At 36.8% G+C, this 23,860-nt stretch overlaps 1 protein-coding gene across 6 annotated transcripts in view; it reads right to left on the bottom strand.

The window, feature by feature from the left end:
• Positions 1-23,860, bottom strand: part of AKT3 (AKT serine/threonine kinase 3) — a 365,144-nt gene that overhangs the window by 225,288 nt on the left and 115,996 nt on the right. Inside the window, exon 1 of one of the 6 annotated variants that reach the window (XM_054501274.2) lies at positions 16,120-16,262. The exons of the other annotated variants lie outside the window; for them this stretch is intronic. The gene's annotated coding sequence lies outside the window, so the exon portion shown is untranslated. Of the gene's footprint in view, positions 1-16,119; positions 16,263-23,860 lie in introns of those variants that run through there. 6 annotated transcript variants of the gene reach the window in all.

Below are 23,860 nucleotides of genomic sequence, written 5' to 3'. Positions count from 1 at the left end.
ATCCAATATTTTGCCTGTCCAAAACACAAGGTAAATTTCACCTATATTTAGGTGTTGTAGAAGTCCAACAAACTGGATTTCATATGTGCACAAAACAAGCCATAATCCAATTATTTTCATGGGATAAGTCATTCCCTAAGGGGATAATTCCCTTATGGATAATTCCCCTAAGGGAATGACTCATTAGGGAAATTATTCAAGTAATGAATCTAACTCCCAGCAAACAAGATATATAGGTATACAGTTCTATTCATTTAAACATTCCACCTTCTTCTGAGTATCACGTATGTCAAGAGAGTCATTGCAAAAACATTTGCAAGCTGCATGTGGAATGTGGCAAAATTCCTTTTTAAAAAAACCGATAGTGTTTAAATCCTATCCCAACTCTCAGAGACTTTTCTTATTTCATAATGCCCCCCTACTCCTACAACTCCCAAAATTACTCTTATTTATTCATACTATAACTCTCCGCTAACTCTAAGTTTTTTGTATCAATTCCCTAACAAAACATTCCAAATTGTTCTCACTATCTTTTATTCATCTCATCGAGTTCCACACCAAGTCTTCCTCCAACTGGAGTCACACCCCAATTTCTCGCTCCTCAGTTCAACTTTAGTTTTCCTGACTACCAATTCCAATTGCTAAGAAACGAGAAGTATACTTTGAGTAAACTAAATTACGTACTCAAATCACTGTTGAGTGTATCACTGAAGGTAATGCCGGCTGCTGAGAGAGGTAAATCATGACAACTTAGTGCTTTACTACAATGAAAGCTTTGTTTCTGGCTCATGTAAGGTCAAAACAATGTTTCCTTTCAATGGCAGTGACTGAAGGACCTAGACTCCTCCCTTTTAGAGGCTCTTCCATCTCCTTGGTTTCATGACTGCCATCAGAAGGGAAGAGAGAAAGAACACTGAACAGAGATGTTCACGACCCAAGCCTAGAGGAGGCATGCATGAATTCTGCTCACATGTGAGTGGCCAGAACGCAGTCGTATGGCCACACCTAACTCCAAGACAGCTGCAAAAAACAGTCTAGATTGGTGCTAGGGCAGAGTAGGTGTATTATGTGCAAACGGATTTGGCCAATCTCTGCTACACTGAACATCTCTTGTATGTTCTTAAATACTTACTTAATAACCTTGGTGTTAAGAGAGAGACGTAAGAAATGAAAGCAACTGTATATCTAAAAATGGTGGCCGGGCGTGGTGGCTCACACCTGTAATCCCAGCACTCTGGAAGGCCGTAGTGGGCAGATCACCTGAGATCAGGAGGTCGAGACCAGCCTGACCCCATCTCTACTAAAAATACAAAATTGCCCAGGCATGGTGGCACATGCCTGTAATCCCAGCTACTCGGGAGGCTGAGGGAGGACAATCACTTGAACCCAGGAGGTGAGGGTGCAGTGAGCCAAGACCGTGCCATTGCACTCCAGCCTGGGCAACAAGAACAAAACTCAAACTCAAAAAAAATTAAAAATAAAATAAAAATAAAAATGGTTAAAATGGTAAATTTTATGTTACATATATTTTGCCAAAATAAAAAGGATCGTAAAATCTTTTTGATGAGACCAAAAGAAATAGTAAAAAAGAAAATAAAAAAGTTCTAAATCAAACATGAGCAAATGTCAAAATATAATTAAAAGCTAAGTATAATATAATCTTCATGTGTTTTATCAATACTACACAGAGTTCTATGATTTTTATCGTAAATAGGATCTCAGCCTGACTTGGCCTGTCTGCTCTGGTCTAAAAGATGTGAGGAGAAAAAAAGAGACTTGTTAATATCACAATATTATCTTAAACCAGTAATTTGAATAAAGAGATCTCCTCAAATATTAGTATCTTAAAATTATAAAGTAGATAAATAATAAGGGTTAATGCAATTTGGAGCCAATCAAAATGCAACAATCTCTTGTCCTTTTCCTTTTATTTTTTACGTATTCCCAGATGGTCCAACTATTCCGAAAAGCTCTCGGTATATACTCTTGGGAAAACAAGCATGTAAACCATTCTTTTAAAGTACTCGCCACACCGCCACACCATATTCCATTGGCAAATAGGGTTAATGCTGGCGCTCAGAAAACAATACTCCAAAATATGGCACTTCAGCACACAAAGTACTTTGCACTAAAGGACACTGGAAGGCATCAGAAGCAGCCTCAGAACCCAGATCTCTCTCATCTTCTCCTGCCCTCCTGTCTCTTGCCCCTCATTCTCCCCCAAAGCAAGTACAGACACCAGAATTCCTCCTCACCAAGGCAGATAATAAAGACTAGAACTCTCTCCTCCAAAGCCAGCCAAAAAAACTACAATTACTACTCTAACCTTCCCCTCACCTTTCTGTCTAGGAACTGGCCTAGACAGAAATTCTGTCTAGAAATTCTCTGACCTACCCTTGTCCCAATAATACAGGTCATAAGACCCTCATCAGAGGGGTCCTGTCCCATACCTGGGAGGAAGAAACATTACAAGAGAGAGGCCAAGAAGAATCTGAACAGACAGGTCTTGGTGAGTTTTTACATGCAGTCTATTAATATTAGATCATAACCTTTTTGTCCAGTCCTATTTCTACATAGCTGTCCATTTTTCACTGAACCTAAGCACTGAAAAATGGATAGTTGTCCCATATGTTTGGGGTCTTCATGCTGAAGGCTCCTGTGTCATGTAAAACTATAATTAAATAGATTTGTTATGCTTTTCTCTTATTAATCTGTATTTTGTTATAGGAGTGTTGGCCATAACCCTTATGACGAGGAGGAAAGGGATCATTCCCTTTCCACTACTATACTGGCAAATATAAACTAGTAGTACCCTTATAATTCTTATGTTGTCTTACTATTTTTTACATAATGGAGAGAAAAAGGAGTTAATAACTCTGGGAAATTTACTATGCCAATGTAATCCTACCTACTTTTAGAAGGTATCAAAATATTTGTAGAATTAAACAATGCCACTGCTAAAAAGAAACAAATTTGTGTAGTATTAGATAACACTTCTGTTGCTTCCAGGCAAGGCACATCAGAGGTGAGATTACCCTACAGATAACTTTTTTAAGAAAAGATAAAAGTAACCTAGGTATTATAATTTTCTAGGTAACTTTTAAGTAACATAGACGTTATAATAATTTTCAACTTTTATAGCAGACTTAAATTTCTACATATTATATAATAAAATCTCTAAAGGAGCCAAGCATAAGACATTCCAAATAATTTCCAAACACATTTTGGCTATGAATACATTTTAGTTTTACAGTCATTAAAATTTACACAGCTTAGTAGGTCACAGCAGGTGTTACGTTATTCTCACGAACAAAAGTTTAACATTAAGAACAATTCATATATTCTGACACATCTGCTATATTCGTGTTGCAAGGACTAGACTGCGAGCTTAAGGTTTTATTATATTATGCTTACATTTGAACTGGTTATCATAAAAAAGAAACATTATACTATAAAACTTCAGAGAAAAAGATATACATTAAAATAGCAACAACCTAAATTTACTTTATGATATAAAGTTCCATTAAAGCAGCTCCACGTAAATTTTAACATGTCTAAATATTCTGTGCATGCTTCTGAGTACATGCATATGAATAAAATGCTAAGGGGAAAACAACATAATTGCCAAAATTTGTTTTATAAAAGGTATTTCCCCCATCACATAACTTCACCATTTCTAATGATCATCACACCCCCAGACCAATGCATGAAGTTAAAAAAGGCCCTTATAATACACATAGAAAGTCAACAACTTCCTTCAGACTAAGAAGAACAAATTCTAAACTAGAGAACCCTGGATGAGAGTGACCTGCCCAATCCCCACTGAAAAAGATGGAAAATTTTTTCCTAAATGGAGAGAATCACATAATGATTCATGTCTTCAATAAAACATCGACTAACTCAGAAAAAGAAATACCATGGCAAATTACACCTCAAATATCATATTAGACATGAGCAATGTAAAAACAACTATCACCGTAAGAACCTTGTCTAGGAAGCAATTAATCTTTCTCGAGAAATGCAGTAAGTCTGGGCACCCATTTTCAAAATTATCAATTCTGAAATTTAAACACTTTTCATTTAAACATTAACATTTATTATTTTCATTTAAAATGTTCAAGGTGAAATTGTTAATATGTGTTTTAATACATTAGTTTATAAGTAGTAATAAGGTCTGAAAAACAATTTATAAAAATGACTATATGCTGTTATGCTCAAAATAAATGATAAATATTTTTCCAGCTCACACCAGGCCCTTTATCTGAGGGATTATTACAAAGCAACTAAAAACTCAATCACAATATAACGAAAATAATGTTAGCTGGCATAGGAGAGTGTTTTGAAGTACTTTCTGAATACCTCAGTCTCACACTCAAATCAGGAGCATCTGTCCACCAACTGTCAAGATAACGTCTAGCCTAGGAGTTTTCCTGAATTCATCACTATTCATAGATGCCTGTCACTATTCAGAAAAAGAAGAAAGAAAGAGCCATACTTTCAAAGCTATTTTCTTTTTCTATATGTCCTAGTAGAGGCGAATATAGAATTTATCACTTTGAAGCCAATGTAGTCTGAATCAACCGGCCCTCCATCTCCAGATCTAAGAATGCAAGTTAAACGTTCTCTAGAAATTATAGATAATTCACTATGTCATATTAATACTTCTCACTTATAGTACTACTGATTCAAGGATCTGATCCCTAGACTCAAAGCCATTACCTCACCGTTACTTTCACCACTAGAAAGTACAATCCAGCCACCAATCCCTATGGAAAATGGCACAATCAAGAATAAGGTGTCTCCACTGAGGCCAGGCACTGTGATTCATGTCATCTCAGCACTCTAGGGGCCAAGGCAGGAGGGCTTGAGGACACGACACGAGTTTGAGACTTGGGTAGATCCTGTCTCTACAAAAAATACAAAAAAAAATTAGCCAAGAATAGTGGAACCTGTCAGCAGTTCCAGCTACTTGGGAGTCTGAGATGGAAGATCACTTGAGCACAGGAAGTGGAGGATACCGTGAGCCATAATGCACCAGTGCACTCCAGCCTGGGAGACAGAGTAATATCTGCCTGGGGAAAAAAAGGTGTTTTTATTGGCTTCGTTTTAGATGCTGCTGCAAAATTCAAGTTAAAGCTGTCTCTCTCAAGAAACTTCATTTAAAATGAATTCCCATGAAATTTATATCCTTATTTTCCACGTCAGAAACAACAAATTTCATTTTATAACAAACATAAATAATCCTCAAGTTACTCAGAAATGCCTTTCTGAGCCACTGTAACAATGCTGTGTGATACAGGAAGGAAAACAAGAACGTCATCCCTGCAGTCCTCAAAAGAAGAAGTTACACCAAACAAACAAATAAGATAATACAAGGTAGGCCAAAATCTAGAAAAACTGAGGAAAAAAAGAAAAAACAAAGAATCTAGAAAAGGTAAGACTACCCGTTACTGAGTATGCAGTTGTACTATTTTCTACTTTACATACCAACTAGTTCAGTCAGTAATACCTTTATTTTTAGTTCCTTAAACCTACATACATTAGAGAACTATTAGGTGAGCAAATCAGTAATCAAGACCAAAAACTGAGAATCAATAAGGAATTTAGTTTTCAAAGGCATACTTTTTTCAAATGCAAAAGTAAGGAATTTTTTTCTACATTGTAAGACTTATGGTATCTTAATGTTTATTTATTTCCATAATAATTTAAGGCAATGAATCTTAAGTTTTCGTGTAAATATGACTTACCATGGCACTTAATACAAATGCATCAATCTTCTAGGATCCAGACCTACAAGTACTAATTTCATTTTCTGGAAAACTACACTTTTACAAAGGATTAAGGGGGTTCTAATACAGGTGGACTATTGCCCTCCCTTTAAGAAATACTAACTTAAGAGCTGAGTATCTCCTGGGAGAAAAAACTGAATTTTAAATTAAAATCATTCTTAAATCATTCAAATCTCTGGCCAACAAAATACTTCCCAGTTTCTGAGGGAAAAAAGATGAAGAAAAGGCAACTATTGTTATAAAATATCCTACAATACAGAATAAAAATCAGGTACACAAGAAACAAAAGTAGGGTTAGGCACAGTGGCTCACACCTATAATCCCAGAACTTTGGGAGGCTGAGGCAGGAGGATCACTTGAGGCCAGGAGTCCAGGACCAGCCTGGGCAACATAGCAAGACCTTGTCTAGACCAAAAAAAAAAAAAATTAAATTAGCCTGGCATGATGATGCATGCCCGTAGTTCTAGCTACTCGGGAGGTTAGCTTGAGCCCAGGAGTTTGAGGATGCAGTGAGCTATGATAAGGCCACTGCATTCCAGCCTCAGAGATATAGCAAGGCCTTGTCTTTAAAGAAAAAAAAAAAAAGAGAGAAAAAGAAATGAAACTGCAATAAGGGCAGTAAGAAAAGTTCTGGAAAGTGTTGACAGTTTCTGAAGGAAGAGTTTACTTTCAAATGGTGACAAGGGAAGACAAGATACAAGAGGTGAAACTTGAGCTATAACTTGAAGGGTTGATGAGTAGGACTTCACCAGTGACTAGAGTGAATGAAGTATTCCATGGGGGCACCGTGCTATCTGCAAAGATGCAGGAAAAAAAAATTATAACACCACTCTCCAGGAATATGTGACCAATCTAGCAGAATAACCGAACAGAACTCAGCCTTTTTTGTGTCTCTACTTCAGAGACAAGAATAATATACTACAGCAGTAACACTGCTCACTGCAAGGGTTAAGGGTCGGGGGCATAACCACAGAAATAAGGTCCTTGTGACAACTAAATAAAATAAAATATTATGTTTAAGATCATTACATTCCTTTTGAAGGTCATTTTGACTACTTCAATATACAGTTCAAATATATTTAATTCTTCCAAAACACCATTGCCAAGAAAAATCAGTGAAAGTGGTAACTGGCTTATATAATTTCAATGATTTAATGAAAACAATACATATGCCACATATACATGGCTAAAAGATGTCACAGTTGATTCAAAATGGATAAGCAATATATATGTTGTTACAATTTTCAAAGTAATAGCTAAAAAGTACACACAGAAAGGTGTTTATGCACATTCACTCATCTATCTGGCACTTCGTAGAAGACTAGGAAAGCTACTGGCCTTTTTAAAAGGTTAGTTCTCATAAAGGCCTAGTGCAGGCAGCTCTGGAATTTCATGCCTCCAACATTAATGTCTGAAATTTCATACCTCCAACATTAATATCTAGTATGCTGGTGGGTGCTACTCATCTTTTCAAATCTGTTTTAATTATTCTGCTGCTGGGCATTATAACGGATCTTAAGTCTGATAAATTTAGAGTTCCAACTGGAGGTTAACCCACGCCCCAATATGTAAGCCAAATCCATTTCAATTATTTACGAAAGGCAGGTAATAACAGAACAAGACTGATTATTTAGGTATTAAAGGATGTATAAGTAAATTCCGGTGGTGAAATTGGGAAAAATTATCTGGATGAAGAGTCAGGTGTTTTTTAACGTGTGGGAAAAAATTGTGGGGTTAATATTATTTGATCTACTTACTAAATGTAAAAATATTTTACACCTATAAAGTGAACTCAATTAATGCAGGGAACAATCCAAAATATGGCAAATATTTAATATGGTTGTTTGGTAATATTTAAGTTCAGTTTCTATAACTTACAACAGTAAATTCTCAAAAGAAGTTATCAATTTTCTGAAAATCTCAGTCTGTGGTTGCTCAACTTATCAACCAATATTCTCTTTTTCAACCCAAAAGAAAGTTAAAATTTATCTATGAACAAGCACTCAGTCCCACAGCCATGAGAGTTGTCAAAATAACAGGCAGAAAAATGGACCAAGGATATATAAAGCTGAAAATGGGTCAGAATGCTCAAATTAAGAATCAAATTTATGTTTTTATTTTTCTTGCTTTTTCTTGCAAGCCAGGGCATCCTCATGAAAAAACAGGTAAGAATTTGACAAGAGTAGGGATAGAAAGCAGAAAGAAACTTGTTTTCCCAAACATCTGGCATCCTTCAACAAACTCTGGCAATGAAAAGTCAAAGCAAAGCAGATAAGATTCTACCAATCACCTTCTACTTAAGCAGTGGCAATAGGTGGCCTAGCCAAGGCTTCCTGCCTGAGCTGAGAAGAGAGATGTCAGTATTGTGGTAAAGTCTACCTCCTTGGTCTTCAACAGATTCCTTCCATACCCCCAGGTTATGACAGAAAATGAGCAATTCACACAAGCATAAATGTGAAACATTAACATTTAAAAGGAGCCTAACCTACATAATAAGTGCTGAGGCTGAATACACACTGTGGGTCAAAATCAGGACAAGGCAGCTCAACATGGCATCTCTTAAGGGAAGAAAAATAAAGGGCAGACAAAAAAACAACACTTAATCCTAGGTTCAGCCTTCACAAATCAGCATACAATACCAAAAGTAAGTTAGTTGATTGATTGATTGATTGATTGCTTGATTGAGACAGGGTCTTGCTCTGTTGCCCAGGCTGGAGTGCAATGGTACAATCTCAGCTCAACACAGCCTTGACCTCCTGACTCAAGCAATCCTCCCAAGTAGCTGCGACTTCAGGCATGCACTACCATGCGTGGCTAATTTTGTTCACTTTTTGTGGAGATACGGTCTTGCTATGTTGCCCAGGAAGGTCTAGAACTCTTGGCCTCAAATGATCCTCCCACCTCAGCCTCCCAAAGTGCCAGGATTACAGGTGTGAGCCACTGCTCCCAGCCCCAAAAGTTTATTATTATAAGGACTCTTACTCTTCATTGTAATTTATAGGCTGAAATTGCAAAACTGAAAACCCTATTCTTGCAACAATAACTTGAGGTATTTAGAACTCATGAAACCAAGTTTCACATCCTCTTTCTTAAGTCTACAGAAAAGGAACCTCCACCCTTATAGTTCAAAGTCTTTCTAGCAAACAAAAAAAGAGAACCAAGAAAAAAAGCATCATAACTATTTTGTAAGTATCAAACTAAAAAATTTGATATAATCTTAGTTTAAAAAAATAATTATAACACTGATTTGATATTTAGGCATAAAGGGATGTTGGCATTTTATAAGAATTGACCTAACTATAAGCAGCACTCAGCTACATCTCTCAAAAATAAGTGAAAGACATTCTAAGAGCTTGAAGTAATATGTTGTAGTCCTATGACATTAATAGTTTAACGGAAACCACATACAACTTGAAGACTAAAACTACCAACTCCCTAAACAACTTACAGTGTACGTTAACATGACTTGACTATTCAGGGAGAGCCTCACCCTGGCAAACGGTTTGATTGTTCATCACAGCAAACTCCTGAAACACGCATCAACGATTCAATAGAAAGCTCCAACAGTATGAAAGATTCTTGGACTTGCTTTCTGTTGCATAATGGTCATCATCCAATCTTAATCAAACACACACACACCCAGTATTGACTCAACCTCAACCAAACTTTGATTCTCAGTACATACTATTCTTGCTTTCTTCCCTCCAAGAAACTGCCAAAGTTCTAACCAGGTGGTGTACTCCCTTTCTGTGACAGGCAATAAACTCTATCTATAGGTTGTGAGGGAGACACTTGGGCAGCCAGCACTTGATACTATGCCAGTTGTAAGTTTTAATCATTCAGGAATATAATGCAAAGAGTTCTTGTGAACTCATGGCGTGCTAATGCATCATACTAGCAATTGTGAATTTAGATCATAAAACTTTGTATTTCACCTAAAACTTTATGGGAACAGATAGGACAGGACAGGCAATCCCAATGCTTTTGTAGAAAAACTGTCTGGTCATATGCTGTCAGTTCTTCACGATTTCAAAGAATAACCACTTGAAAGAAAATTTTCAAAAATCTAAAGCCTTAATAAAACTAAGATCAATGAGTTTTAAAGTACATGTCACTAAAAGCACAAACTCATTTGCAGTCTATGGACTCTAAGGCAAGAGTCATATGCCAGACATCCCAGAAGAGGAAAAAAGTTATTAGAGACAAAAAGGACTTCAGGGAAACTTAGTTTTTCCTTAGGGAAAGGAGTCCTCCATGGAGCAACATGGCCCTCCAATAAGTAGGCATCACGTAGTGTATCAAGAACTGATACAAGATCAGAAAGGAAGAGCCAATGAGTTAGGAGAAACCAAGACTGGGTTTCAAGAATTGAGCTGCTACTTGTGCTGAATGATATTAAGAGATAGAGAAAAAGAAAGAGAAAAATGTTCACGCGGATGTCAATGATTTTTGCTAGACTCTTCAGAGGAGTAAGAAATCCAAATAAACTAGAGTTTAGGGCAGAAAATTAACTACAAGGTGAGAATATGAAAGATGCCAGTGTGGACAAACCATGCAATAAATTTTATTAAAAGAGAAGCAGAAATAGAGGCAGTAGTGGAATGGGAAGCAATATGTTAAGAGGGGGCTTTTCTTTTTAGGATGGAAGATACTATTGCACCTTTATATGCTGGTGTGAATGATAAAGCAGAGAGGGACAGACTGGTAATACAAGAGAGGGAATGATTTGAGATTTCGAAAAGATTAAAAAGATGGAATTCAACATACTAGTGAAAATAAGAGCATATGCACTGAGTTTAAAGCATGAGACTATGGTGAGAACATAAATTGGTACAGCCTTTCCAGGAAAAAAATCAAGTACCTCATAGATTATAAAGAGACATGAAAGTAACCATATCCTTTGAGCCAGTAATTTCACTCATAAAAATCTACCTTAAAAAAAGATCTGAAATCTATCTTAACTGTCTAATGATCAGGGAGAACTGTTAGGTAAATAATTATAAAATGCTATTAAAAGTCCTTAATGATATGGGAAAACGTTTATAATATTAAGAGAAAAAAGATATAAAATTCCAAATGTTGTATTTTAAAAATATATAAATACGTGCATAGACAAAAGATTAAGGAGACATAAAATATTAGTAATATCTCTGGACAACAGATTATAAATTACAGTGTTCTTCTTTACATATATTTTTCATTTTCCCTAATAAGAATGGGTCATTTTATTACCAGAATAATTTACTTTCATCTTGCCTGCATTTTCCAAGTCTCTCTACTGACACCTTCCTAACAGCTTTAAATATTTGTGTATTTCAGAAATAAAACTGTGATAGTGGCAGGAAGCAGACAAATTCCTAGGCAGATTGGGACAGGTCCCCAGTGAAACCCAACCTTCAGGCCACACACAGCATGAAGCCTGAAAACCTGGCTGCCAGTTCTAGGTGGAATCCACAACCTGGAGGGAGAATTTCCTTTATGCCTTTCAGCCAATCAAATGGTGTTTTTTCCAGGTCCACCCATGGACCACTCAGCACGCACTTCCTCCTGCCCAGGGACCAATCAGAACGCACTTCCTCCATTCTGAGCCCATAAAAACCCCAGCTTCAGCTGGACTCAAGGTAAGTCAAGACTACCCTTAGGAGCTGCCCACTTTGGGTCTCCTCTCTGCTGAGCTGTTCTGCCACTCAGTAAAACTTCTCCACCTTGCTCACCTTCCAGTTGTCCACATAACCTCATTCTTCCTGGACAAAGGACCAGAATTCGGGACCCACCCAACAGTGGGCATGAAAAGGGCTGCAATGCTTTCCTGGCCAGCTCACCAAACTGTGGGTGGTGACATGCTCCCATTTGCTGGACTGCAGGAGTGAAGAGCAGTGACACTTCTGGGGGCCCAGATATCAGGATTTCCCGAGCCAGAGCTGTAACACTATAGCCCTCCTGCCTTCTGCCTGCATTGGGCAGCTGCCCCATGTGACAGGAAGTGGCAGTGGAGCTGGGCCAGCCTGGGAGCCGTGGGCTGGGGTGAGGTGGTGGGACTGATACAAGCTGAAACATGCTCCCCCTGCTCGCCGAGCCGCGGGTGGCGAGAATGAGAGAGCACGCCTCACCCACTCCTTGAGGCTCTGCAGTTGCTGGCGTCCCCAAGTTTTTGGGTGCCACCGCATGCCCCTCTTCCAGACACCAGCACCTGCACCAGAAACTGCGTGTAGTACGCCTGGTCCAGCTGCAGCCTGGCAAGGAGCTGGCACCTGTGCCAGCACCCAGAGCTGCCTGCCCCACCACAGCTGGCCGGACCCTGTGTTAGCTCTCTCACACACCCTTCACTGCTCTGAGCCTGGCTTGCCCTCGTCAGGCGTGGGATCCGGGTTGGGCGAACTAAGTGCAGCCTGCCGGGCTGAGTGGGGGGAACGAGCACAGTGGGAGTGAGTGAAACTCAAGCAGGGGCGCCACAGGCCACAATGGTTCCCGGCTGGCAAAGTGACACCTGAAGGATCCCGTGACATTTCGATTATTTCTGCTCATAGCATAAACTCTTATATGTAAGTATCTACCACAAGCCAAAATGAAAGCAAAAAAATATATAATAGCCTGCTGTAGATATATATTATGTTGTTGTAGCAGTTCATGTTTTCTACCATCCATACTTTTAAGATAAATGGCATGCAATATCACCAATAATAAGGCAATAGAGAACAAAGAGTCTACAAGAATTTAGAAAACAGTTGCTTTGATATACAGCAAGAACTAAGGGGCAAGAAGAGGTAATGAGCAAGCTCTGAGTCACTCTTACCGGATGGTCTCAGTACAGCAACAGTAACTAGGATAAGCCAAGGCGTCCTCTACGCACATAGTGAGGCCAACTTGAAACAAGGAAGTACATAGTTGCAGACTTGGAAGCTAGCCACCGCAGCTATTTAAAAATCAATAGAGAGATTATTTTTTAAACCCTCTTTATCCAAAAAGAGTGTTCTGTGAAGAGAAATAGAAGGCACTAGAAGTGAAGCACTGAAAGATCTCAGTTCACGGAATGATCACATTTGTAAACTAATAGTTTGTGCCTCTTTTGAGTCAAAAGTCAGTAAGCTCAGGTCAGTAAGCTCTGGGTTGGAATTCTAGCTCCTGTTTATTAGCTGCGCAACCATGGACCAATGTACTTCACTAACCCTCAGAATCCTCATTTATAATTTCAGGATTATGGTATTGTACTTACAGAGTTTTGAAGAGGATAAGATGAAATAAAATGGGAAAACACTCAGTGAAATGCCTCATATGTAATTACCATGTAACGGTTTTTCCTTTCTTCCTAATTTCATTTACCACCTTCACAATTTGTGTCATATTCACATGCCATCTACATTATTTACTTAATATTGTTCTTCATATAGATTTACATATTTTTTTCTAAATAAATTTCGCCTCATCTTAACAACACTACCCACTGAGAGGCTGAATATAAAATGGACAACAGTGAGATCATGTATAACCACAGAACTCTGAGCCACAACCTTTGCAACCAACGCAGGATGGCAAACCACAAGCTCTGCAGCCAAGAGCCCAGAACGGTCAGGACTTGGGCAATGACAACCAAGGACCAAACAGAAAAAGCTAAGATGCTCCCCAGACCAGTCACACAAGATACCCACACCTCCAGCTTTCCCATGCCAATAGCCTTCCAACCACAGCATACCTAAAGCTGCCTCTTTCTTCCATTAAAAAGCTTCTCCACTCCCTTGCTGAGCCTACCAAAGGGAAGAGATGGTGGCTGATTGGATGTTTCTCAATCTTTGGAATTACTAAATACAGCAAATGTGTTTTTAAATAATACCCTCAGACTCTAGGTAGTCTAGAAATTTACAACACTGCTTCTTAGTGATGACAGAGTTGTTATATAACACACTGGTTCATTTAAAAGAACAGGAAAAGTTTGTGTACTGATAATAAAAATTTAACTCATGTTGAGAAAAATAAGTAATAAATACCAATGAACAAACAACAAGCACTCTCAAGGACTATATGGTGACATATCTATTGTTATGTGCATTTGCCAATCAGTATTGTTATGGTTCCACAAAGAATCCAGTGCACCAGACTGTAGCTAATTATGTATATTCAAGTGATTAGCAAGCACTTGTTGCCTCTTTCACACCACCCTCCAAACAGCAGCCTTTGAGAGGAGAATAGACTGCAAATTTATTGAGAGAACACTGTTAATCCTTTGGGGAGAATGTAAATGTAAACAGGACTACTCTACATCAAGGTGCTTTGACAACAACAATCATCTGCATAAACACATGCTCAACAACAAACAGGTGTTCTATTTCACAACTAGCACCCATTTGATGCTTTCAAGTAAGCATTACGCACAAACTGTTAGAAGTACTTTGAAACCAGCTGCAATTACTATAATTAGCTGCTTTCCTATACTTTGTTTCCTTTTACCTGTTCAGTACTGTGCTGTGCCAATTCATACACTCCAAGTAAAATGACCAGTTCAGGACTTTTACTGGTAAGGTATGAAAAGCACACAAACTAGACTCCATTTAAACTAAGTCAACTGGAACTTTCTGCAAAATATCAAAAATACTAAAGGCAAAATTCAAATACTTCTATTTTAAAATTACATTAATGAGACAAAAGATAGCTCTTTTTCAAAGCTGTTTAAAGTTTTGACTCATAACAGACCTCAATTATTGTAGTATTAACTGACTAGAAGAGGAAAAGGGGAAATATTCTAAAAGTCTATCGATTAAAGAATAAATAAAAAGTAGTGCTACATATTCAAAATGGAATACTATACAGCAGCTAAAAGGCATAACCTACCAATAGCTTTAGCTACAGCTGTAACTACATTGCACACGGACAGAGCACAAAAACAATATTAAGTGAAAAAAGGAAAATTTCAGAATGCCAGTAAGTATAAGCTAACAATCATAAACATATGTAGTGACCAAATCAAAATCTATATACAAGTTATATCTCAGGGAACTTTTGGGTTCAGTTACAGACCTCTACAATAAATATGGCAATAAAACAAGTTATATGAAATTCTGGTTTCCCAGCTCATATAAAAGTTATATTTACACTACACTATAGTCTATTAAATGTGCAATAGCATCATGTCTTTTAAAAAGTATGTATCTTAATTAAAAACATTATTGCTAAAAATGCTAATGAAGTGAGCATATGCTGTTGGAAAAAATGACACAGATAGACTTGCTCAACAGAGTTGCCACAAACCTTCAATTTGTACAAAATGCAGTATGTGCAAAGTGCAATTAAACAAAGCACAATAAACTGAGGTGCACCTGTAACCATTAGCCTAATTCTAAAACCAAAATTTTCAAATGTATTAAATCTCAGAAAATCCAAAAGTCAAATATGGCATGAACTCTCAACAGAAAAAAATTAGCTAATTCTCTTAAATCCAATCCAATGATAAACACACTGTCAAGTCCATGAGGGCTGTGACTATTTCAGCACTGTATACTGCTGTATCTCCTGTACCTCACTGGCACTTCCAGTAAGTAATATTTCATCAATAAAGTATTTATGAAGGAGTGAATGAATGCATGTATGAATGTGTAAATGAGTGCACAAATCAAAGTTCACAAATAAACTGAAACACTGAAGTATTGTTTAAAAATATACAGTGTGAACTACAAAAAGGAAAAAGAATACCAGGTCACATTACTCCATTACAGTCATGCATTGCTTAATGATGGGGATACATTCTGAGAAATGCATCATTAGGCAATTTCCTCACTGACTGAACATCATAGAAACACCTAGTTTTTAGGCTACAAAGCTGAACATGTTACTGTACTGAATATGCAGCTCTAACACAATGGTATCTGTGTATCTAGACAAATCTAAACATAGAGAAGGTACAGTAAAAATACAGTACACAGGGTAAAAAAAAAAAAAGTGGTGCACCTCTATAGGGCACTTAACCACGAATGGGGCTTGTAGGACTAGAAGTGACTCTGGGTGAATCAGTGGTGAGTGACTATGAAGGTGTAGTATATTACTGTGGACTACTGTGGACTTCATAAACACTGTACACTTAGGCTACAATAACAAAATATTTTTCTTTCTTCAATAATAAATTCACCTTAGCTTACTATAACTTTTTTACTTCATAAACTTTTTAATAAATTTTATAGCTTTTTGACTCTGGTAATAACACAGCTTAAAGCACAAATACACTGTACAGCTGTACAAAAGTATTTTCTTTAGGTCCTTATTCTATAAGCTTTTTTCTACTTAAATTTTTTTTACTTTTTTGTTAAAAACTTAGATATAAACATATATATTAGCCTAGACCTACACAGGGTCAGGATCATCAATATCATTGTCCTCCTCCACATCCTGTCCCAGCAGAGGGCTTTTGGGGGCAATAATGTGCATGGGGCTGTCATCTCCAGTAACAACGCCTTCTTCTGTAATACCTCCTGAAGGACCTGCATGAGACTGGTTTACAGTTAACCTTTGAAAAAGAAAAAAAAGCAGAGAGAGTACACTCTGAAATGACAACAGTATAATAAATACATAAACCAGTAACATGGTCATTTATTATCAAGTACTATGTACTGTATATAATTGTATGTGCTATACTTTTATACAAAACTGGCAATGCAATAGGTTGGTTTACACCACCATCACCATAAAAACGTAATGCATTGTGCTATGATGTTACGTCACTAAGCAATAAGAATTTTTTAGTTCCATTATAATCTTATGGGATCGCTGTCATATATGCAATCCATCATTGACTGAAACATCATTCTGCACCACATGACTATTTTTCAGGATGTTTCTAAAAATATCATCTAAGTATGATATTTGAAACTTTAACAGGCTACTCATACCAAAAGCAATTTGTAACATTACTTTATACCCAGAAAAATATTTCGTTGTGTTTCCTCTCATAACATTTTTCACCATTTTTATTAGAGACTACTGTAGCATACCTAGCAAGAAACATTAGCTTGAGTAGCCAGCTCTTACTATCAGTCATCACCAGTCATTCTCACAGTTTATACGAGTTGTCCAACTATTTCCATCTTTTTATTAGATAGCTGCAAAAGTGGGTGCATGCTCACCACAATCACCTGTGGGAAACCAATGTAAACCCAACTAATGGGTCAAACTGTAGAGGAGAGAAGCCAATGACAGGTATTTCAGACAGTGCCATGGAAGAATAAATAGAATGAGAGAATGAATTTGAAGTTCAAAGTAAGTATTTCAAATATTATTAAAAAGTAAAATTATTCTTCCTTTTGCTAGTGCTAAACACAAAATACATCCTAAATAAATATTAAGTACAGCGGTAAGTAATTTAGGGGGAGATGCATTTAGCTTTGGTTATATTTAGCCTAAACCATCTGCCACATACTTTTTTTAATCTGTAAAAATAAGAAAATGCAAGTGCTAGACAGAAAGCTTGAGATGGGGGTAAAAAGTATATGCTTTGTAGTCAAATACATGGATTCAAATCCTGGCTCTGCCACTTATTATCAGTGTAACCTGGATAACATTAATCCCTCTGAAACTCCCATTTCTTTCACTACAAAACTGGATGATAATAATTTGGTAACACCTACCACAGAAAGTTGTTATAAAGCTTAAGTTATTTTATATAAATCAATTAGCATAGTGCCTGGCACATACCATAGTGAGTAATCAATGTTAGAAATTACAATTGCCAATCATTGTCGTAGTGATAGATCAATATTCAGATTCCAAAAACCTGGGGTCAAGAAAAACATAAAAGGCCTTAAATGGCTGTACTTGATGCCCAATGTTAATGGAATTTACTAGAAAGAAAGGAACTAAAGAAGGCTGAAGGAATCATAGTCCCGGAAGAAAATGAGAAGCAAGAATTAGAAAAAAGAACGACTCTACCAATAAAGGTTTAAAAGTCAGAAAAATCACAGCTATAGAGGTATTTTGTTCTTAAAGCTATTTCAAAGGCAAATCAAAACAAGAATGAAGTGAGTGGTATTATACAGCAATCTTAAAGAAATTAGGAGCCTTGCAAGTACTAAGTTCAAAGATAAAGAAATGGAAGCCTCATAACAAAATGAGAAAGTCAAGGCATATGCTGATTTGAAACAAAACAGACATACTAAGACTTTGCTTAAGATTCATCTACTTTAAAACACCTCAAAGTCCATGTAACTCCATGCAGATGTATGCCACCCCTATTTTGCTATTTTCTTTCCACCTTCCCAACAGATAACAGCCACACAACTGGCATTTCATAGACACAAGTATTTGCTGAATAAATGAACCATCACATACAAATAACATATGTAAATTATCTGAACACAGAGTAATCTTTCCAGCATCATTTCTCACTAGTCCCTCTCTCACAGAATCCCTCAAACCCTACTAATCTACTTTCACTTCCAGAAAGGTGCAAGAGTCCTTTCTGTCACACTTTTGCTGGTCCCTCTTCCCATAACCTGCTTCCCATTCACAGTGTACCAGGCAACTCTTACTCTACCTTTGGATCTCAGCTTCACGCTCAAAACTTCTAGAAAGCCTTTCTTGGCTCTATCATACACAAAATGTGAGTTTGGACAAGTCACTTTATTTCTCTGTGCCTCATATACTCATCTGCAAAATAGGTATGATAGCGCTTTCCTCACAAGGTTGCTATGAGAATTAAATGAGATTGATTCAGGTAAAACACCTAAAATAGTGCTTGGCATGTAGTAACAGCTCAGTAAGGCATGGGTGTAATTGTTATTCCCTGACTCCTAAATCCAGGCTAGGAGCCCCTTCTGTTATTCTTTCTTCTTCTTACTAGTATTATTTCCCTTTCCCTACCACAGCATTTATCAAAGTGTGGGTTCTACAATGTTTTGCTAAGAAAGATGAAAAGTAGAAAGAAAAGAACTAAGGAAGAAGTAGAAAGCAAAAGAAAAAGTGACCACTCAATACAGGGATGAACAAACAAAAGAAAGTGAAAAGGAGAAAAGGGACAGGGTAGACTTCCTTAAGACATTAGTAAAATAAAGCAATTCTTGTTTTAAGGATTTCAGTAGCTTTCCTCTTGAGCCAAAAATTCTACAATAAATAGGACAACTATGAGAATCCACTGGGAGAAGTCATTGGATGACAATGACTAGAACAATATTTTGTTATAAATCAGATGAAATAAAATCAAGAGCAAAAAGGATTTCCCATCTAATCTAGAATAAAAATCACATATAAAATTGATCTAGACTAAAGTAGGATGCACTTGTAAATTATGAAAAGATTCCAAAACATGGTCTCTTCCTACAAATTAACTGTTCATTTTAAAGTAATACAGGATAGCATTATGACTGAAGATAACTAATATACTCAAATTGCACCAACTACATCCCTGGCCCAGAGAAGTTAAAACAGAAGAAAGCAACAATGACTAGACTCTTCACCAAAAAAGAAATGTTTGTTTTTGCAGGTTAGCTCCACCATTTTTTTCACATTTGCATCCTAATAGTTCTACTTGGTTTCTCCATTATGCAACAGTTCTTTACAATACAGCCAGCTACCCTGACAACTGGGTTCCTTTGCCAGGTTGGCTTTGTCTAAATCCTAAAGCTGTGCTTGGCTTTGCACTGAGCCCAGTGGCTGCCTGTGATCTGAATGCCAATGAAGAGTACAGACCCTGTTGTCTAACAAGCCAGAGACTAAAAGGTCTCTTTAGGGTCAACAAACTGTCTCGACTACTTTCATAAGCTTAAGAGACTGGAAAATGAAGCTAGAAATGCATCTTATTTCTTAGGAGGACAATGGGGGAAAGTATTAAACGTTTAACATTCATCAGATACTGTTAGGGCTTCAACTTTAAGGAGGGGTCTAGTAAACCTTCACATGTAAATAAAGTACTTGTTCTTTTAAGAAGGAATAAGCTTCATCTTAAAGAAAATGTAAATAAATTTTATATTATCAAATTTGAAAATGTTTAGAGGATTTATATGCTCAAAAGTATACATAAATGTCTCCAGTCCCACTTCCCACTTAGTACTGGTTGAGGATGAATAGATAATGACACGGAAGTAAAGATGGTAAACCATTACACTGTAAAATTTAGTGTTCAGTTACAATCTAAGAAATGCAAAACTACATAACTCTAAAGAAGCAATTAGGTAGCATATACTAAAAAGCAAACATTAAAAATGCTAAAATCCAATGGCAGGAGAATATTGTTTTAACTACATTATTTTAGTTTGTCAATAAAAAATAACATGCATTGTTTTTGCTTGTTTACATGTCTGAATCTGTCATTCCGCTACCATACATTTTCTTGTATTTTTGTGCTTGGAGGCTCCCTTTTCCTTCTTTATAACGAATTCACCATCTCTCATTTAATCAAATGGCAAATCCTATGTTTTATTTCCTAGATCACTCTCAAATTCACCCACTTTATCCTGTTGCCACAACCCTAGCACAGATCACGGTGATCTCTCATCTAGATTCTTATGAGAGCCTCTGAACTGGAATCTGGCCAGAGTAGTCCAATAAGACACATAATGTGACATATACATGTAATTTTAAATTTTCTAAAAACCATACATAAAAGAGCAAAAAGAAAGAGTAAAATTTAATTGAATAATATATTTTACCAAATATATCCAAAATATGATCATTTCAACATATAACCAATAGAAAAAATTGAGATATTTTACATTCTTGTTTTTTATATCTTGAACTCAAAATCCAGTGTGAATTTTACACCTATAATATAGGTCAATTTGCACTCTAATTTTTCAATAACTTATGTGAAATGTAGTCCAATCAAAATACTAAAGTTAAAGGAAAACATATTGCTTAAAATTTTAAGTTAAATTTTTAAATAAAAATTAACGAAAATGTAAAAACTCACTCCTCATCACACTAGTTACCTTTCAAGTGCTCAACAGCCACTTTGGCCCATGGCTACTTTGTTGAACAGTACAAATGTAGGTCTTCAATTTTTGCCTCTTCTAACCTAGACTAAACATATTCAAAAATAGAGATCATTCACATCATCTTATGGCTTTAAAGCCCCTCAACCACGTCCCGCTGATCTGACAAAACCCAAGTGCTTACACAGGTTTTACAACCTAGGCTCCCTCCTCCTTTTCCAGCCTCAGCTGTCTCCACTTTCCCCTTACTCTCTGTTCCCCAGGTAAACAATGCTTTCTCCAAATCCCGGAACATGCTGAACTTTGTCCCCTTTGGCATGTGCTGCTAGTCCCTCAGGTTTCAAATTAGAAATCACTTTTTCTTTTTAGAGCCCTTTCTGTTACACACCACAAGCTCTTGTGAGGGTAAGAACTGGATCACTATTGCTCATTATTGTATCCCCAGCATTTATCAAAATGCCTAATATTTTGTAGGCACTCAAAAAATATGAATCAATCCACAGAGTAATCTGAGCTGCCGAAAATAGGCCAAAGGCATGTCCTCATGTCACCACATGTGGCCGGAAGAGAAGGGTCTTCCTGGGAGCTCATTACATGGTTTTACTATCACTAACCAAAAAACGAGAGAAACTATGCCAAAATTAGCACCAAAACACTTAGACTCTCAAGTCTGGAAAATGCAGTACAAATTAATACTTTGTGTTTTATAGGTTCTTTTTAGTCCACTGGAAGGGCAGTATACCTGAGTAACAGAGTAAATTCTAGTGTCAAGGGACTTGTGAGAAAAGCGTTTGCCCCACTTCTTTCAAGGATAGCTCATTAGTATTATTTCAGGTTTCTTTCTCTCCCTTTACTCCCTCTAATTCTGGTAAGATGGAGTATTTTATCTGGTGAAAAACTGGTGAGGAAAAATCCTCGGTATGCAGGATTCTGCTGGGCCCCTTTTCTTCCTGTTGAAACTAGTAGGCTGCAGAAAATGCAAATGTGCCTTTTTCTTCTATGCAAGAGAGCAGCAAACTACAAAAGGCTGATGCCTATTTTTCTAAATAAAGTTTTATTGGAACACTCATTAGCTTACCTCTTGTCTATGGCTGTTTTCTTGCATCACAATCACAGAGTAGCTACAATTGCAACCAAAACCATAAAGATCCCTGCTCTATGGCACTGTCTTATTTATATTACCTGAAGAGTGCTTGAAAAAGTTGGCCTGGTTCTGCAATTCAATCAGCAGGTCATTTGGCTCTCAAACTCAGACCTCCACTTGGACTTTTATCATTAGTAGGTACGTTCTGGCCTCTTATCTTTACTCTTCATTTTGTATCTGGTATTGTACGAAGGCCAGGTAGGAAAGAACGACTTACACCATGACCTCTAGAAACCCCAATCCTTCATCTACATAAAATTTCCAGGCATGTTTATTAAGTTCTAGGGTATAAAATTTCAGGGGAGGGGTCTCATCAAATATTTGTTCAAGCTATGAAATACCTGAAAATCTGATTTTTGAAGAAGTGTTAGCCCTACATCTGGGAAATTTATATCATTAATGTTAACTTCATCACATATATAACTGTACGTTCCTTATATCGTCAATAAAGAACACTAGCAGTATAAACTCCAGCCTAGTTCTTCAAAGACTTTTAGTATTTTCATGATAGGACCTTTGTTTCATGCAAGCACATACCTGTATTCTCTGCAGAAATTTTGTTAGTCTTTGTTGTTTTTGTTTCCCTGAGTGTTTCTCTGTTTCTCTCTCAAAACATCCACATTACCCAAAAAGTGACACTAAATCACTCATATCCAGTAACACTAATAAATAATTATTCCAATACTTTATTAAGAAGCATTCACCTTTTTCTCATGCCAATGTTTTTAAAAATAAAACTTTTTTACAGTGACAATTCTATCATACATATTTGTAAAAATATACATGTAAGAATATTAATCTTGGCAATAACTATAAGGAGTTAAAGAGAGGGAATCAAGATTTCCCTTGTAAGTTTATAAGACAGAGTCCAACAATAATCTTATATAAGCTATTTTAATTAGGTCAATGAGAGTGTTGCATATTTTCATAACATGCTTTTTATTCATTTCAATTTCTTAACCAGTTTTGTTCCATTTAAGATCATTTCCTTGCGCTAAACATCCCACATTTCCAAATTTCCTATAACAAAAAGTTGCTTAAGTAATTTAATAGAACAAGACTAGCAGACATGATAAAATATAAAATACTTCCTACCTTGGTACAAACTCAGGCTTACTTTTGGTTGCTGGGAATTCTAAAATGAAACCAAGTATAAGAAACAGCTTTTCCAAAACATTACTTTTGTGCAAAGAATTAGAAATTAAAAAGATGAAAAGAACTTTATTTTTCTCAGTATTTTTATTCCAATTAGACTATGAGTAATCTGTGTATTAACAGTATTCAAAAAAATACCTGTAAACTACAGTATTTTTCCATAATCGTCAGTTTGTGATAGGCCATTCTGAACCCATGAGTTTCTCATGCACAGATTCAAACAACTACAGATAGAAAATTTAAAAAAAAAAAAAAAAAACAGTAAAAAATAACAATAGAACAATATATGCAAATGTTACACCATTGTATATAAGGGACTTGAGCATCCTTGGAATTTGGTATCCGCAAGGGACCTAGAACCAATCCCCTGTGGATACCAAGGGGCCACTATGTCTGTGTCATATGCCTCTCTGATAGTTACCACCTTGCTAAATTGAAAATTTTTTTTAAAAAGCAAAACTAGTTAAAATCATTTTAATGTTATAAAAATAATCGGATTTTATGTAAATAACAAATATACTCTGAGATCAGCCATGGTGGTTCACACCTGTAATCCCAGCACTTTGGGAAGCTGAGGCAGGCGGATCACCTAAGGTCAGGAGTTCAAGACCAGCCTGGCTAATATGGCGAAACCCCGTCTCTACTAAAAATACAAAAATTAGCCGGGCATGGTGCTGGGTGTCTGTAATTCCAGCTACTTGGGAGGCTGAGGCAGGATAATCGCTTGAACCCAGGAGGTGGAGGTTGCAGTGAGTTGAGATGGCACCACTGCACGCCAGCCTGGGCGACAGAGCGAGACTCCATCTCAATAAATAAATAAAACTCTGATAATCAGAAACCTTAAACATTTCTTTTTGTGAAAGTTTTCT

Source organism: Pongo pygmaeus, chromosome 1 (genome assembly GCF_028885625.2).
Source record: "Pongo pygmaeus isolate AG05252 chromosome 1, NHGRI_mPonPyg2-v2.0_pri, whole genome shotgun sequence".
Classification (NCBI taxonomy): domain Eukaryota; kingdom Metazoa; phylum Chordata; class Mammalia; order Primates; family Hominidae; genus Pongo; species Pongo pygmaeus.
The sequence above is the reverse complement of the archived record's forward strand: the minus strand, read 5'-3'. Positions and strand labels throughout refer to the sequence as shown.